Source organism: Phyllostomus hastatus, unplaced genomic scaffold, assembly GCF_019186645.2.
Source record: "Phyllostomus hastatus isolate PE091 unplaced genomic scaffold, TTU_PhHast_1.1 phas_scaffold_193, whole genome shotgun sequence".
NCBI lineage: Eukaryota > Metazoa > Chordata > Mammalia > Chiroptera > Phyllostomidae > Phyllostomus > Phyllostomus hastatus.
Window position 1 is genome coordinate 10,197,721 of NW_025334015.1, and position 17,757 is coordinate 10,215,477.

The 17,757-nt window shown below is 38.1% G+C and overlaps 1 protein-coding gene across 7 annotated transcripts in view; it reads left to right on the forward strand.

Moving 5' to 3' along the window:
* The window catches only part of ARHGAP32 (Rho GTPase activating protein 32), a 264,019-nt gene that overhangs the window by 192,829 nt on the left and 53,433 nt on the right, over positions 1-17,757 (forward strand). Inside the window, exon 1 of one of the 7 annotated variants that reach the window (XM_045860150.1) lies at positions 9,531-9,878. The exons of the other annotated variants lie outside the window; for them this stretch is intronic. The gene's annotated coding sequence lies outside the window, so the exon portion shown is untranslated. Of the gene's footprint in view, positions 1-9,530; positions 9,879-17,757 lie in introns of those variants that run through there. 7 annotated transcript variants of the gene reach the window in all.

The following is a 17,757-nucleotide window of genomic DNA, read 5'->3' on the forward strand; positions in this document are numbered from 1 at the left end:
ATTCTATTTATAAGATCATGTTACCTGTGAATAGAGATATTTTTACTTTTTTCCTAACAGTCTTGATTTTTTTTCCATTTTCTTGTCCAATTGCTTTAGCAAGAACCTCTAATATAATGTTGAACAGAAGTTTTAAGAATTGGCATCCTTGCCTTGTTTTTGATCACAGGAGAAAGCTCCCGGTCATTAACTAGAATTAGCCGTGGGGTTTTTGCAGCTGCCCTTTGGCAGGTTGAGGAGGGACCCTTCAATTCTTAGTTTTTTGAGTGATTTTCTCATAAAAGTGTGTTGAATTCAAATACTTTTTATCTATGAGATGATCGTATTTGTGATCAGTACTTTGAAGTTATCAAAATTTAACATCACAATTTATTGTGGTTCCTTTTGCATTATTTTTATAAATTTCTTCTGTAAAAGATTAACTTTTATTAGTTATTAAGCCTCGTCTTTGATAATTTTGCCTCAGATATACTGTAAATTGAGGTTTTTTTAAATTAGCTTAATATTGGTATTAAACTGTATCAGTCATATACTATCTCACGTTTTGGATTAGAAAGTGACATTTCTAATTGTGATAACCTCCAGAAGCTTTTGAAACTTGAAAAAGTTAATCAGTTATTGATATTTCTGGGAAATAGGTTTCCACTGATAGACTCATATGGCATTATTAATTCTAAGTTAGTAATGACATAGAATGACAGCACCCCTTCACAAGCTAACTATTTTAGTTTCTGTGAGCAGCATCGCAGGACTGTCATGGGGAAATGTGCATTCTTAATACATTTTGGAAAGGATTATGTGAGTTCTATCAGCCCTAGGCTCGTTTCACACGTTAAAACTGTCTTTGCCCACAGTACAAGCAACTTGAATGTTCTATTTATTTTTAACATTGCCATCTGTCACTGTTAGATGCCAAATCTGAAAGATGTAGCTATAGTTTGAGACTGAAGTTTATGTCTCCCTATATTATTACACAACAAGGGCAATAGGAAAAAAAATTCTCTTTGGAGATCTTCTTAATGTTCTCAATTTGTTCAATTATTTGTGTATGTAAACTTGAAATTAATGAGTCATCATGTCCTTCTTGGAGTTTACCAAGCAGTTGCATCTTTTTATTGATTTCGTTCTTTAAGTTTTTAATGTTCTGGACTGTTTTCTCTTCAGTTATTCCTCTTGCGCAGTTCCCTGCATCTCCCTGCCTTGCGCACCAGTCACATTCTTCGACATTGTCTCACACATCCTCTTTCCAGTTTGGATACCGTCTAGCGACTGCTCTCTAAGTTCACTGACTCTTTCCCCTGTGTAGGCATCTCTTAAGCCTATCTAATAAATTCTTAAATTCTCATGTTTTATTTTTAGGATCAACTTTGGGTCTTTTTTTTCCAGTTTCCAAGGTGGAATTCTCCATCTTCTGATAGTATTTACCTTTTCCTCTGTAACATAAGCAAGGGGGGCATGCAGGGAGGGAGAAAGGGAGGACTGTGGGGAGAAATAATGAAGAAAGAAAAATAAACTATGAAATAAAAAGGTGAAAAGAGAAGAAAAGCAAAGCTTACTCTTGAGGTATAACTTCTAAAAATGGAGGACTAGAGAATTTAGACAAACCTTCCCTCTGAGAAGAGTTAGACAATTTGGATAGAAATGAAAATATCTCTTTGAAACATTCGAGAATTAGTAAGACAGTAAACAAGTAAGGCTAAGCAGAAGAAGGAAATCCAGGGGGGCAAGACCCCAGTAGATGGAGACGTGGTTCCCCTGGTGCATTTGCTGGTGGAGTAGAGACAGTCACAGTGCTGGGGCGGGCGGGCGGGGACTGAAGTTTAGAATCCAGCAGGGCAGAGTTACCGGTAAACGCCCCAACTTTTGAGTTGGAATTTTTGTAGAAATTGACAGTTGATTCTAAAATGTATATGGAACTGCAGATCCAAAAATACTGAAGACAATTTTGAAGACTAGAAAAAGCAGGAAAGTTACTGTAATAGATATCAAGACTTACTGTGAAAACTTCACTAATTAAGATACTGGTATTGATGCAGGACAGACAAATGGCTCAGTGGAACAGAACTGGCTTTGGAAACCCACTGTGGATTTCTTGATTTGTGATACAAGTGGCATTGCAGCGCATCGTCCAAAAGGCAGTCATTTCAAACAACGGTGTTAGGTTACCTGGGCAATTACATATCTGATCTTTATTTAACCCCACGTACAAAATCCTTTCCAGGAGAATTATAGATCTGTATGTAGAAGATAAAACACAACTTTTAAATGATAACTCAGTAGAATATCCTCATGATATATTTTCATGGTGTTCGGTTAGGCATAAAGCAGTAATCATAATTGAAACACTTAATAATTAAAATTAAAGTGCAGAGTACTGTCATATCATGCAGTACGATAATGAAAAAGGCAAATCGCAAAGTGAAAATGTATTTGCAGTACTCATATCTGAGAAAAGTCAGGCAACCAGACTGGAAGAAGCACATAGAAAGCAACAGATAAAATGATATTTTAATTGAAAATTTGAAGAGATACTTCACAGCAAATATCCAAAATACTCAGTGAGCATGTGATAAGATGTTCAGCATTATTAGTCTTTAGGGAAATGCAAATTAAAACCTCACTGACCCAATACACACCCACTACAATGGTTAAAATTTAAGAGTAACAATACCAAAAGTCGGTGAGGATATATACATCATTGGGAATCCTCATACTGCTACTAGGAGCATAACGTGAGACAGTCATGCTTTATACACTCTGGCGTAGACATAGGATGTTCCCAGCAGCCTCCTTCCTAATTCCTAAAAGCCAGAAAACTAGAAAAACTTAAAGGTATAGTTCACTCAGTGACTTTCTCTACACCAATAGAAATGGAATGGGTTATGGCTCTATGTAACAACATAGGTGAATCTCACAAAAATAAATGCTGCTGAAAGAAGCCTGGTATACATACATACTTACATTGTAAAAGCCCATATAAACAAAGAGAGTTCACAATCGATGGGGTTGGTGCTAGAAGCTAGGATAGCAATGACCTTTTCTGAGAGGAGAGAGGCACAGATGACTGGGATGGTTAGGTGGGAGGATTGCCAAGTGGCTGGTTGTGTTCTTTCTGTTGATCCAGGTGGTAATTATACGGAAAGATGATGTCGAACATCTTTTCATGTGCTAATTGGCCTTTTGTATTTCTCCTTTGAGAAATGCCTATTCAAGTCCTTTGTCATTTTTGTATTGGTCACTTTGTATTTTTAAAATATACCTCCCATCCAGATGAATATCTTTTGCAGTATCGCTTTAATATACAAATGTTGGAAATCATATTTTCAAAATAGATTTGATGCTTCCATACTGTGAAATACTCTGCAACTGTCCAAAAGAAGAATAGAGGCATATGTGCTGCTAATCTAGGGCATTCTTTTTCTGTGGGGTATTTTTAAATGAAAAAGCAAATTACAGAACAGTATAATTCCATTGTAAATTCGTAGAAGAGAATCTGAAGGATACATACCTAGGTGAAAAGAATAGGATTGTGGAGGTAGCAAGAGACATTCCGTTTTTTCTTGGTGTGCCTTGGTATTGAGTCCTTTAATATGATCATGTATTACTGTATGAAATATGAAAAGAGATTGTATTCACCCCTTTACTCCATCCTGTCCAAATAGGGAGTTTCCAAGAGTCCTCCTTAATGCACCTACCCCATAAAATAGATATTTTTGATAATAGCTTTAATGTAGATATTTTATTTAATTGACATACCTGTGTCAGAAGCAACATACTTGAAAGGACAAAGAGCAAGGCTCTAACCTTGAGCTTTAATCCCTGTGCCAGGTGGTTACTGCCTGTGTGTGGTCATTCGGCTTCTCTGATTTCCAGTTTCCTTATCTGAAAAGTGAAGCAAGATTCTTTTGAACATTAGGGATAAGGCACTTAATGCCCCTGGATACTTAATAAATGTCAGCTGTTATTTTTTTTCTTTATGTGTATTTGCTATTTTATGTCACTGAAAGGCTGTCAGACACTAGATCTGTTTAGTTTACATAGATACTTAGTTAATATATTATTCTTGGCACAACCCATTTATCAGTATCTCCAGGTATTTCACAGGAAGAGATGAGTCACAGTAGTTTTCATGGGGTTGTGGTGGAGAAAGGAGCCTCTTTGTCCCTCTAATGGAGTTGGCATCACAAGTTTTTGCCTTCTTTGATGACAGTTGAATTTTTTGGTGAGCAGACAGAAGTAGCTGAAGCTTTCATTTTGTTGTGTTCTTTTAGGAAACTGTTCCTCTAATATCTAGCTTTTTTTGTTTTGTTACTTGTAATTTTGCTTAATTATAGGGTTTTAACCTCTGTTTTCATTCTTTTGCTTTGGGATTGTTTCTGGGTGTGTGTGTGTGTGTGTGTGTGTGTGTGTGTGTGTGTGTTTCCAACACTTGCTTTTCTGTAATCATATTTCTTTACATGTTACTTTAGTATGAAGTGGCTAACCATTCTATAAAGTAGGTCCAGGTTTTCACCTACCCTATGTGGAATGTTGTATTGAATAATCTTCCCATTGAACATACACTTACTTGTATTCTAGAGTAGCCTCCAGATACTTCAAGAATCAGATTATTTGAATCAGTATCCTAGGAGGCACTGGTGTAAGATTCAAAGGAGGACCAGAGTGCTAGAGTGCCCTGGGGAATTTTCTCTCTTAATATATTGCAAGGCATAGCTCAAGATACTATTTTCTCACTTTGCACCAGGGAAAAACAGTTAGAAAATTGATAATTCCACATATTTGCAAAGTGCTTTAGAGTTTATGATACTTGAATTCACATTGTTTACATTGGAATTTGAATCTTGATATGTTTCTAGCTCCCCATCACAATCCTTTTGTAACAGGTGGAGCAGCAAAGGAAAGGTTAAACAATGTGCCTGAGGTTTCACAACAGGACTTGCTGAAATCTGACATCTGATAGTAATCATAGCCAGCACTTACACGTGTAGTCACACTGTGTGCTAGGCACCCTACCAAGTACTGGACAAAGATTAACTCCTTTGTGATTAACTCAAAACCCAGAATTCTTCCCACTGTAGAATATTGAATAAAGATAAAGTTTATTGTTCTTTCTCTCAAAACAAGTATTTAATATATTTTGCTTTTATTGCAACAGGAGTAAGTAAAGACATATTCGGGTTTCCATAGGCCTTTATGAACAGAACAGAACATCACAGAAATTAGGTGGAAAGTGCTTGTAGGAACTTATTTAATTTGCTGGCTTGTTTCAGCCATCATCTTTCTAATGCCTCTCTAATTCAAAAATATCTTTCAGTCTGTCTTCATTATACATAAAACGTAACTCCAAACTATTTTACATGGCACTTTAGCCACTCTCTCTCCTCCTCCTCTCTCCCATGCTAGTCTTTCTCCCTCTGTGCTCTGCTGGGCTCTGACTACTTCTCTGGTACCGTGAGCTTTCATAGTTTTCCTCTGCTCCTCCTGGTCCCGTAGCCTGAATTCCCTCCTCCCCCTGCCGCCCAGGTGAAATCCTTCTTGAGTTTTAAGACAGGCTATGATCTCCTTTGTCCACGAACATTTCCCCCGCCCATCTCTCCCTATCCCTGTCTTCTGTGTACCCCATTCGAATCTCACAGTAGCTATTTCACTCGCTCGTAAACTGCAGTGTCCTCACAAGTGACGAGTTTGTCTCACTCATCTTTATCTTCCCCAAAGGCTGTATGTATAGTGGATTCATGATGCATTACTCTATCTTAATAGTAACTACTAAAATAATTTTTTAGAATGCAAGTTTTAGTCAGTTCCCAACTTTGGAAAATAACGGACAACATTTCAGCCCATAGCAGCTATTGTCTATCACTCATTTGGAAATGGTGTATGGCAATGAATTTGATGTTGTTTTGTTTTGCTTGTGGGTGGATAACCTATTTTATAGTGATTTGTATCCTTCGTACATAATGTTTACTCTAAGACAGTTGATTGATAAGCATGGATGGAAGCATGGACGGTTCCCATGATAGTTATCAAGAATGTTTCTTAAACTCCCAGGCACCCTTTTGCCTTTGCCAGGAGTAGGTCCCTGGTCAGTCTCCTCCTTGCCCTAAGTAAAGCAACTTTTCCATTTTGGGACATTTCCAGAATTCATTTATTCATTAATTAGAATGGTATCGAGTGCGTACTATGTACTAGGGCTAAAGCAGTCAACGTAACAGACAGAAATCTTGTCGTTTTGGAGCTTGTATTCACGTGTGATGAGGGAGAGGCAAAGGTAGACAGGTGGAATGTGTAGTGTGACAGATGACGCTGGGAGAAAAATGAGCCCTGGGGGGAGGTTTGGGGGACAGGGGGCCTGGTGTGTGGTTCACGTGGGACTATAATGAAAAGCGGGTAGAGTGGTCAGGGAATGGTTGATCAGAAGGTTCTTTCCAAGCAAGACTTGGAGATGAGGAAGGGAGATGGGCACATGCCTGGGTGAGAGCTTTCCAGAGGGGGAACTGCCAGTGAAGGGTACTCGTTGCCAGTAGAAATCAGGCCCTTCCACGAGATCACGAGAAAAGCATTTCATGGACCCATGCACGGGAGATTGTGGTTTGGCAAGGTTTATTCAGGTAGAAGTCTGCCCCTGTGTTTCATCTCTGTCTACACACCAAGGAAAAGTCCAACTGTGTCCTCAGCAAGGACACATTCATATGAAGGCTTAGTCCTTTGGACCCCACATGGTCTGCTGTGGGCCCCACACAATGGCTTGATCCAGGTGTTCCCCCGTGAGAGAGAGAACGTATGAACAAATGGGGCAAGTCCGGGTCACGGGGCAGAGAGAGAGCATCTTTGTTTCCCTGGAGTTATAACCAGGTCTTTTTTTCAAAATAACCAATCAACTTCCCAAGCTTTTGCGGGCTTCTGACAGGTCCACTCCCTAGTTAGACTGACAGGCCTCTATGTCCAAGCACCTCCCCCTATGCTGCCCAACAATTTGGTACTGGGAAGGGAAGAGTGTTAATCCCCTTGACGGAGAACTGCTGGAATCCCCTGCAGTGTGTGAAGCCGTAGCTTCCTGGCTAAACAGGCTTATGCTCCCTAGTTTACTAAGCTCAATGTCTAATTCCCTTTGCCCCCTTTCTTATTAATAATTAGTTAACTACCTCTGGTAATGTCCTGAGCTGGTTGTACATCTAGCTTGCTCAAGGATCAGCAGGAAGGCCAGTTGGGCTAAAGCAGTGAGTGATGACATGAGATGAGGTCTAGAGGTGAAAGAGGATCATGTTCTCTGTGGAGACTCGGGGGCCACTGTCCGTTTTGGCTTTCGTTTAAAATTAGATAGGAAGACACTGGAATGTTCTGGGCAGTTGTTATTTGACTCGACTTTCCTTAACGGACCATTTTGGTTTCTGCGTTAAGGATAGGACAGGGCACAGTGAAGACAAAGCTTGGCAGTGGCTTTTGGAATGACAGTGGCAAGAAATGATGGTGGCCGAGACCAGAAGGGTGGTTCTACCAGTGGTGAGCCACCACTGATAATCTGATTCTGGATGTATTTTTGGCTATTAAGCGGGCAGCATTTGCAGACCTACCGTGAAGGGTTTGCAGAATTTAGGCAGTTTTTCTCATAGAATGATAGCAATGTTTTTTCATTATCTTTCCAGGGAATTCACTTGCCCCAACCCCCTTGTCCACACAGATACACACAGTCCTTCACAGGGCAGCCTCCATACATTTTGATAAATATGAGCAAAAAATAGCATGTGACCTCTCCTATATCATAAGCAGCCATTAGGAGACAAAGCATAATGCTTTTCAGTCAGCCCTGTTATTCAGCTTTTGATTTTGAATTAATTGTGGTCTCAGAAGAAGTTGCAAAAACAGCACAGAGGTCCCATATACTCAGAAAACTCAACTTCTCCCAGTTGTAACGTCTTACATAACTCTGTAGTACGTTATCCGAACCAGAAAGTCAACATTGTTCAATTCTGTTGAACTAGATTACAGACCTTACTCCAATTTCCCCAGCTTTTGCACACACTCATTTTTTCCTACCCTGCATTTCTGTGTGGCATTGAGTGTGGCCTTTTGGGTTTCAGGTGTGAGCTATTGTTATGAAGGAACTTGCCTGCTCTCAGGCAAACCATTGTTGAATTTGTTTGTTCCTATCTGTGTTGATACATTAGGAAATATGAGGGGATTGTGCGTTGTCCTGAGTATTCCCAAAGTGGCTTTTCCGCAGCATGGGTTTCCCCTCCCCTTCTTTCTGTCTCTTCTTCCCCTTCCATTTTCCTTTTCTCTTTCCCTTGCGGTCTCTGGTACTGACCAGGGAAAGGGTGGAGGAGGGGTAGTTTGATTTAAATTTTAACCACAGAGGGGTGCCTTTGAGTTCTCCACTATGAATAAACTTTAAGAGCCTCATTTTCTACTCAGTAAAATCTATAAACACACAATTTTTTCATTGGTAAAGATTAACAACGTTTTGTTCTTGTCACATACTGGAATTTTCTGTGATCTTTCATATTTTAAAATCACATCAATTCATTGTTTTTCTTATTGTGGCTGCCAATTTATGAACAGTTTTGTATTCAGAGCTCTGTTCAAACAGGAAGGAAAGAATACATTTGATCAGGAGCAGAAGGTTTTGGCAAGGTGCATAATAAATACCCCTGCCTATCCTGAATGTGACAATTCTACCTGTGTGACCTTGCTTAATCCCTCTGCCTCAGTTTCCTCTCTCTGAGTGGGAATAATATTACAGTCAACTTCGCAGGGTTGTATTAAAGACTGTTTGTGAAGTATGTAGACTCGTGTCTGACACATTGTAACATTACTTGTTTGTTAACAAGTTTCTCAGTGTGGATTTACATTGGTTATTAGTAAAAAGTCATTTGGAACAGAAAATATATTAATCTCATTCAATTCATTTATTTCTTCAAATTGTAATAGAGTTAACACAGTATAGTACTGTAATTTATTATAAATTTTGAGTCTCTTCAGTATTTTTACAGGTGTAAAGTTACAATTTTAACACTTGGTCAGTGTATAAAGGAGGAGGCTATACTCCGGAAAATTTTTTTAATTCTTGATTTTCAATTCTGAAAAGAACTTTATTTTTTTAATAGATAGTTAAATTGCTGCCTCAGGATTTTTCAGGTGGAGGCAGTATAAATTGATACTTGTTTTTATGTGTAAGAAGAACAATCACAGCTTATTATCAGCAGAGATATTAAAGAGTTATGTTCGTAGTCTGTTGCTGCTAGTTTAATGATTCAGATTTTTACTGGCAATACTTCCTGCATGAAGTATCGATTCTTTCTCTTACTTATTTGGGCCTTAAGTGCCATCATTATTATTGGAGACAGTGTCTCCCATCAAGAGAGCAAATATAAGCAACTGAACAGTATTTTTAAAAAGAACAAAGACGTAATTAAATAGCCATTTCCTACTGGAGCTTTCTGAGCAGGAAGTTTTCACCTGTGTGAGTGAGGCTGATGGGTGGAGCCACACCGGGGAGGCCTGTTCTGCAAGTGTGAGTGCGGGCTGAGTGTTGCCTTGGAGCTGCAGAGCCGGACGTGTGGTGCCGAGAAGGAAGGATTCAGCTTCTGCAAGAGATTGCTCTCCCCCGCCCACCAGCCAGCTAGGCTGGACTCAGAACCAAAAGCAAGTCAGGAAAGCTGCCGATGGGGGCCTGAAAACGGGGTGGGAGACTAAAAGCGCAGTGGAGGTTTGACTCAGAGGTATCCTGTGCCTGGGAAGGTCTGAGCCGGGCGATCGCGACACCCTCTGTGTTTGCATGGAACGCAGAGCTGTCGTATATCCGGAGGAGTCAGCTGCTAAGTGCAGTCATTTGGAATAATCCTAAGTATTGATCCGAAAACCTGCGCCACCGCCAAGAGGTAAGGATATCTCAATCAGTTACTCCAGTGTTCGCCTCAGTAACATTCAGAATGTTTCACTGAGACTATTTTTCTGTTTGGGCACATTTGTCCTTGGTTTCTTTTAAGTGAATGGTTAATGTTTGGATTGTTTAGAAATTGAACAATTGAGCTTTAATGTTTGTAGAGAAATGATCAGTTTTTGCAGTAGATTCTGCCACATTCATGTTGGGCAGTGTATCTCTTTCCTAGTCCAGTATTACTCATTTTTCCATTTGAAATCAGCTTAGTTCTTAATGTTTTCGAGACCTTAGGTTAATGCACAAAAGTTTTCATGATTAACAGAACCAATCTTTGTTTCATAAGCCGTCAGTACATATCACATTGTAATTTTTTCCTGGCGGGTTAATATTTCATAGGCAGCACTGATTTACTAAAAAGGACTTGGTAGACTGTTTGAAAAGGCTGTTTACATTCACCTGAGGAAGTAACCCTCCTGCCCTTTGCTCTTCAAGTAGCGTGTTGTTGCCCTCATTGGCATTAGTAAGGAGAACCATCTCTATCCATGAAATATTTGTATTTACTTTTTTCTTCTCGCAGAGGTTTTGTCACCACCAGGGTCCATATTTATGTGGTGCTCCTTTAGACCTTTGCATTCAGATGACATGGACACGGGAAGTTCCTCTGAATCACAGGTCAGCCCTGTCGAGAATTTGAACATTCCCTGCCCCCGAGGAATATTTGTTCTACAGTTAAAATGATACCAATATTTTAATTCTGAAAACCATAAACGGGGGAATTTCCAATTTTAGACCTTTTTTTAAATTGTCAACGTAAAAAACACAAACCTGTAGCTCTTCTGTTAATGGTTTGAGACCAGACTTATCTCTCAAAAAATATTATTTAGTAATACTTTATATGGTGTTCAGGAGAAGAGAACAGAAACCCAAGGTTTCTTAGGTGAAGTTTACATTTAAGACAGCTGCAGGGGGAAGGAGTAGAAAGGGGTTCCTGTTCACCCTTCCTGAGTGATCTCAGCCCCGAATTCAGGAGGTGCAGCCAGATTCGCTTGAACCTGGTCTGGAAAGGTGACTCAGGTTCTGGTTAGCTCTGTACCCTGGAGGATTCTAAAAGTCTTCAGAGCAAAGGTAAAGAAAAATTACAGTAATAAACATAAGCCCTGTTTATGGACACTGAGTTAGTGCTTGGTGTATATATAATTTCATTAAAGCACATAGTAACCCTGAGTGATACGTATTATTACTGTCATTCTCATTGTGTATGTGAGGGAATTGAGGCTTTGCTTATTAAGACCTTGCAGATTGGAAGCAATTAGAGCGTGGATTCAAACCCTTAGGTCTGCCTGTTTCTGAAGCCCATGTTCTTGTTCCCCATGCTAAAGGTCAGGTCTTGTAGGGCAAAATTCTGTGATGTTAGTTTGCTCTTAATGGAGTCTTCCTCATAGCTCAGTGCTCTCCAAATACAACAACATTCCCCTCTAGCCCACGAGGGGTAGGGGGACCCAACCCATAGAAACTAGCAAAAACCATCTTCGATTCTATCCGTGGTCTACACCAAACTCCATAGCATAATAAAGTGCAAAATATTATATGACACCAAAGTGGTGTGATTACATTTTAATCTTTTAGAAAATTTCAAGATGAGTTTTCACACTGTTAAGATTAAGGATCCAAATTTTCAGATTTCTAGAAATTCATGTAGTCCTTTTGGTAGTCCTCTTAGCTTTGATGTTATTGAATTCCTAAGAATGCATAGTTATTGTATTTTAATTTGGTAATTTGGTATAGAGAAAATATATACATTAGTTTCTTCCTGCAATAGTGCTAGTTTTTAAACTTCTATGAAACAGTATTAGTTCATCAAAAAATAAGAAACCCATGTTATGTTAAAATCCTTAGCAGAGATGCTTTCCCAGCCTCTACATTATAGCCAACCATCCCAGCGCATTAGAATCCTCTAGTGTCAGGAATTTATATCCACATCATGTTTCCTCCTACTCGCCTCTGCTAGAATGCAAATCTTTTTGTTCTGCATTTAGCAGTGCAATTAGTCAGAGTCTTATATAACCGAGGTGGTAAAGTCACCAAGTTAATTTTCTTTTATTTTCCCCCTACAAAGGAACAAAACCAATGACTTATTATTTAAAATTTTGATTTAAATTAAAAAATAAAAATTAGTATTGATTTTAGTAAGATAAATCTAGGGCTTCCTTATATCTCCCTAAAATCATGCAAGCTAAATTTGAGCTTTTTTTGATATTTATGACTGAAATTTATAGCTCCTGGAAAAGTAAATATGTAATGTAAATACTAGGAGTATTTTATCTGAACCTGATGACCATTTTCCCAAGGGAACTGTGATTTTTAAGATCTAACGAATCATGCCCTTTCTAGTGTGTAACTTTATGCACTCTAGGAAGAGCAGGAGCATGATGTTGCTTTGGTTTTGTTGGTTTCATTCTTAAATAGGAGCGACAGATACATTGTACTCAAATACCCAAATATTTTAGCTAACCACAGGCATGTCATGACACATAAGAACTGTACTGGATGTTCTGAAGAAGCGATTTTGTTGCTTGCTTTCTGCTTCTCTCTTTCCAAGCGAATTGTTCTTATCCTTGCTGTCTGAGAGGTTCTTCTTTAAAATGTACTACAGATTTATTTTGTAGATCCCTGGTGTCATCCGTTTGCATTCTGGTTAGTAAGGCCTTGGAAATACCTCCACTTCTCTCTTATAAGTAAATGGAAACTGATTCAACTTATGTAACTATTAGTAGCTTTGTAACTTTTCCATCAAGAGCCATTATTGGCAGTGTTATTTTTAGTTTAGCATTGCACGTACATGACATTTCTCAAATACCTGGTTTCCTTGCTCTGAGGTTGGAATGTACAGAGACAGCAGACTGTTACGGTCGTCCACATTCCAGAACCTCATCCCCAGGCTGGTCCCAGATATTTCTTCTGGTAGCCTCTTGCAGCTGTTACATGCATCAGAGAATTGCGTTTTTTTCTCTTCCAAAATTGTTTATGATATATTGATAGAAAATGATTATGTACTTTCTTCCACATATATTCAACAGTGTATTAAGCTTTAATACTCAAATTTACCTAAAGATTTTCTTGGACATCGTGAGGTGGTGAGAAGAGATGAAATCCAAGGCTGAAGCTGCTGTATTCTTGCTTTAAAAATTAGAAGTAAACTCAGCAGTTTCTAGAGAGACAGTGAGTGCTTTGCATTTTGATTATCACCTTGGTAGAATATAAGTTTTCAGAGGTTCAGCCTCTATTGATGCTATTCACCTCTTTGTCTCTTACTAGAGTGAATTAATTCTTAAACCTAGTTCAAAAATTAATCTGTATAAAAAGCATATGGCATTTTCTAATAAAAACAATATTATAACTGACCATTATACTGTTCACCAAGGTCTTCCTAGCAAATAAATTAAGGAGACAAACAGTAGAGTATTATGTGGCTTGATCAACAACTGCAAGTGGCTTAACAATGAAAGATAGTAGGATTATGTGTTAAGTCCTGGAAATAGTTATAAGCATGTTGTATTAGTTATAAAAGTACTCCTTACTAAGTTTTCATGGGGAAAAATAATTTAATTTAAATTAATTTAATTTTAAAAGTGCTAAGCCTAATATACCATACATAAAACAATAACATTTAAGAATGATCGATCTTAAATTTTTATACCAGCCCTTTCCAAGATGAATTAGAAAGCCTGATTTATTTTTGACACTTCTTGCCAATGAGGTTTTAAATGCTGTTCTTTTTTTACTTCCTGATAAATTTTTCTAAAGCAAAGATATTTTTCTCCAGACTTTAGAGCTTCCTATGGTTTATCCTTTCTCATGATTTTTCATGATTTCTCAGGTATTTTCTTTTTTTTTTTTAAGATTTTATTCATCCATTTTTAGGGAGGGAAGGGGGGGGAAGAGAGAAAGAGAGAGAGAGAGAGAGAGACACACACACACACACACACACACACACACACACACACACACACACACGTCAATGTGCGGTTGCTGGGGGTTATGGCCTGCAACCCAGGAATGTGCCCTGGCTGGGAATTGAACCTGGGACACTTTAGTTCCCAGCCCGCGCTCAAGATTTCTCAGGTATTTTCACTGAAATCTAGAATTCATCAATTACTTGGTTAAACTGTTTTTTTTTTCATATTATTAAACTGTGATTGAAACTGGTTAATTACCTTATCTGAAATCTTACAAGTTATTGGCAGAGTCAGGATGGAGACCCTATCTACACGTTTTCACCAGCTCTTGCCCGGCCAGTACTGGGCACGACTGGGTGGACGGCTTTCATCAGACTCACTGTGTTATTACTGGAAAGGCCTAAAAGCTTTCAGTTATCACACCATTGGTTCCAGGATGTATGTCTAAATCTCCAGATAGAATTGCTAACATTTTATGCTTATTGACTACTTTTACCAGATATAAAAACTGTTTTTAGATATTACAGGATAGTACTAGATACACTCATGAAAAGGATTTGAAATATATGTATTAAGTCATCCTGATTTAGAGCTGGGTAATTAGAGAAGAGAGGAAAGGTATAAAGTGTCATTAATCTGACAACCCTTATTACATTTAGAAGTCATTACATTGAATGTAATGGGAGGTTAATTAGATTTTATTTAATATACCTGTTCTTATGACAGACCATTATGGACTAAATTCTGGTGATCATATCCTGGTTTATATTTTGAATTGTGCAATGCTCACATAAACTGAGTTTAAAATAGCAAACCCATGTAAAGCACTGGAACATAATAAGCACTCAATAAATGTTAGCCAAACTATAATTATTGTTATGATGTTACTGTAGTTTCTGGGTTTTCTTTCAATTTTTGTTGGATACCTGGTTTAGGGTTTAGTTTTTCTTTTTATTCATCTTGCCTTTGTAGGAGGGAGAGGGCAGATCTAACACAAGGTTGACCAGAAGATTTACAGAGGTGAAAATAGGCTCAGTGATAGAATTTCTTGCACATGTTTTTACTCTGAGTGTGGTTCATAAGAAATTCCTTTTCTCTGATCTGAATGGTGCTTTTCGTAAGACCAAGAGAACACGCTATCAAAATTATTCAATTGTATTTTCAGCTATCGGCTTAAAAGAACTTCCTTTATTATCTTTATTCATGCTCAAAGCTTTATTTATCTTAAAGCTTTATTATATTATGAAAAAGGGAAAGTTACAAGATGTTCTATTTTCGTTCCTGGAAAAAGTGTTTTGAGTTCAGTTGTTTAATGTTTGAGTCACATGTTAGAATCTTACTCATCTGTCTAGAAATTTGTCTTTAAAAGGTTTGTAGAGTTATTACCTTAGTGAATCATAGATTACTTTCTGAGTCCATTTAAACTAATCTGATACACCCAACGCTGTAGACTGAATAAGAATGATGGTGCAGTTGTCCAGCCTGAGTGCTGACTCTGAGGGTTCCGGAGCTGCGCTTCTCAGGGGCCCAACCATGCTTTCAGGACAATGAGTGTGAAACATAAGTTAATTTTTGTATCTCTTGCCAATATTCTTTGTAATAAATTTAAAAATACTAAGTAACAGTTCACTTTAACTATTTACTTAAGACTGTCAATATAAATCTATGTCATAATTCTTTGCTGCTATTTAAGACATCAGCAACCTATTATAGCTTTTTCTGATTTTAGAACTTTGTCTACACTGTACCCTATAGATTTTTTATGATTGTCTTTTCTAGAAGTCACTTCTAATAGGTTTACAGTATTTGTAGGTTTTTACAATTTCTAAGAGGGAATTTTGCCATGGCTTAACGCTTTAGTGTTTTAATGTGCTCCTTGCCTTCCCCAGTCTTCTGCATGCACTTACACCCCTGCAGAGGACACCAGGGAAGCAGGCGGAAAGGGGGCTCATCACATCAGTATAAAAGCAAGACTTTTCATTGTGTGTATGAATGTAGTTTGCCACATTGAAAACTTAAAAACTAAACAAGACAAAAGAAATGGTCATCTTATTAGATGTAGAGAAATCATTTGATAACAAGCTCAACACTCGGTTCATAAATATCTTAGAAATTAGATAGGGAATTTCTTTAATATGTTTAAGGTTTCTACCCCAAAACCTCATGGAGATTTTATACTTAGTAGTGAGACATAAGAAACAGTCTATTTAAAGTCAGGAAGCAGATAATCCTTAATTGGTGGATTAGTGAAATGAGACAAAAAGAAATAAAAGGGATGGAAAGGAAGAAGCAAATCTGTATTCTTTGCAGATGGTTATCTGCAAATCCAGAAGAATCTACAGTCAAATTAGTAGAAGCAGTAACAGAATTAAGTGGGGTTGCTGAATAAAAGATAAATAACATGATGCCAGTAAAAGCAGTTAACATTGACTAAGCTTTTTTCTGTCTGGCAGTAAGTGCTTTATACACTTAGTTAATCCTCACAACAACCCTGTGAGGTAGCTGATACCACACTTATTTAATCCTCACAACAACCCTGTGAGGTAGCTGATATTACACTTATTTAATCCTCACAACAGCTCTATGAGGTACTTAATATTTTTCAACTTTTTCAGAGATGAGGAGATAAGGACCGAGAGTCCGGTACTGTGATGGTTGTTGTACGGCTAGAAGCCTCGGGCACAGCGGGTCCCGCAGTCTGAGACGCCGTGTTATTGCCCTGGGTGCACTGAGTCATAAACTGTTAGAAAATATATTTTGGGAAATGGTACCACTTACAAAGACAATAAAAACCCTTAAGTTCCTGAGACTATCTCTAACAAAAGCATGTAAGGCTTGTATGGGAAGAGATTAGAAACATGTATCGAAGGGCAGAATCTTGAATGAGTAGAGAGAGAACGCTGTGTTCGCGGGTGGGAAAGCGCGCGGTCACAAAGAGGCCCCTTCTCCTGGAGGGACTGCCATTGGTGCAGCCTTCGTCAGGTTCCCGGGAGGTTTTTTCACCTTTTATAATTTGATGGCGGATTCTAAAATTCACATGAAACAGTAGAGGGCTAAAAATATAAAGGCAATTTTGAAGAATAAGAGTAGGTGGAGGGACTTATCTTTCTAGATACTAAGACTTACAAAGTCTTGGACATTAAGAAAGTGAGGTATTGATGGAGAGATAGATGGATAGAATTCCACTACTTATTACATGGGTTTTTCATGTGAGAACCAATCTTACAAATTAGTGGAGAGAGGGTACTGCAGTAAAAGGCAAGGAAACAATTGGTTATATGTGAGGACGGAAGTGATACGACTGTGTGTCTGCCACACCCCAAATACATAAAAAAGTTCAAAGTCAACTTAAAATCTAAAGAAGTGAAATTTTTTTAGAAAAAAGTGTGTAGAAGAAATAGAGGACCTTGGGTAAGGAAAAGTATCTTAAAGCATAGAAACCTGTATTTTTTGACATGCAAAATTTTATACAATAACATAAGCCACAAACGTGAAAAAGATGTTTATGATGTGTATAATCGACAAAGGATTTATTTCCAGATGAAAGAATTTTTGCCTATCATTAGGAAAAAGACAACCAAATAGTAAAATGGGCGAAGGGTGTGAACAGTTATTTCTCTGGAGAGGAAAACTGAACGGACAGCAAACAGGGGAAAGTGCATAATCTATTAGCAGGTACAGAAGTGCATCTTGAAGAGGAGTACAGTTTCACAGTGATCGTATTGTCAAAATGTGAAGGCGTCCGATAGAACTAGATAGGATAAGAAACAAAGCATGGTGGCCCAAAAATACATTCTGTGGGGATGTATATTGGTAAATCATTTTAGAGAATATATTTGCAAAACTGAAATAAGGTTGAAAGTAAAATACTCTACAAGGTAGCAGTCCTACTCCTACACATGAGTGCCAGAGAAGTTCTCT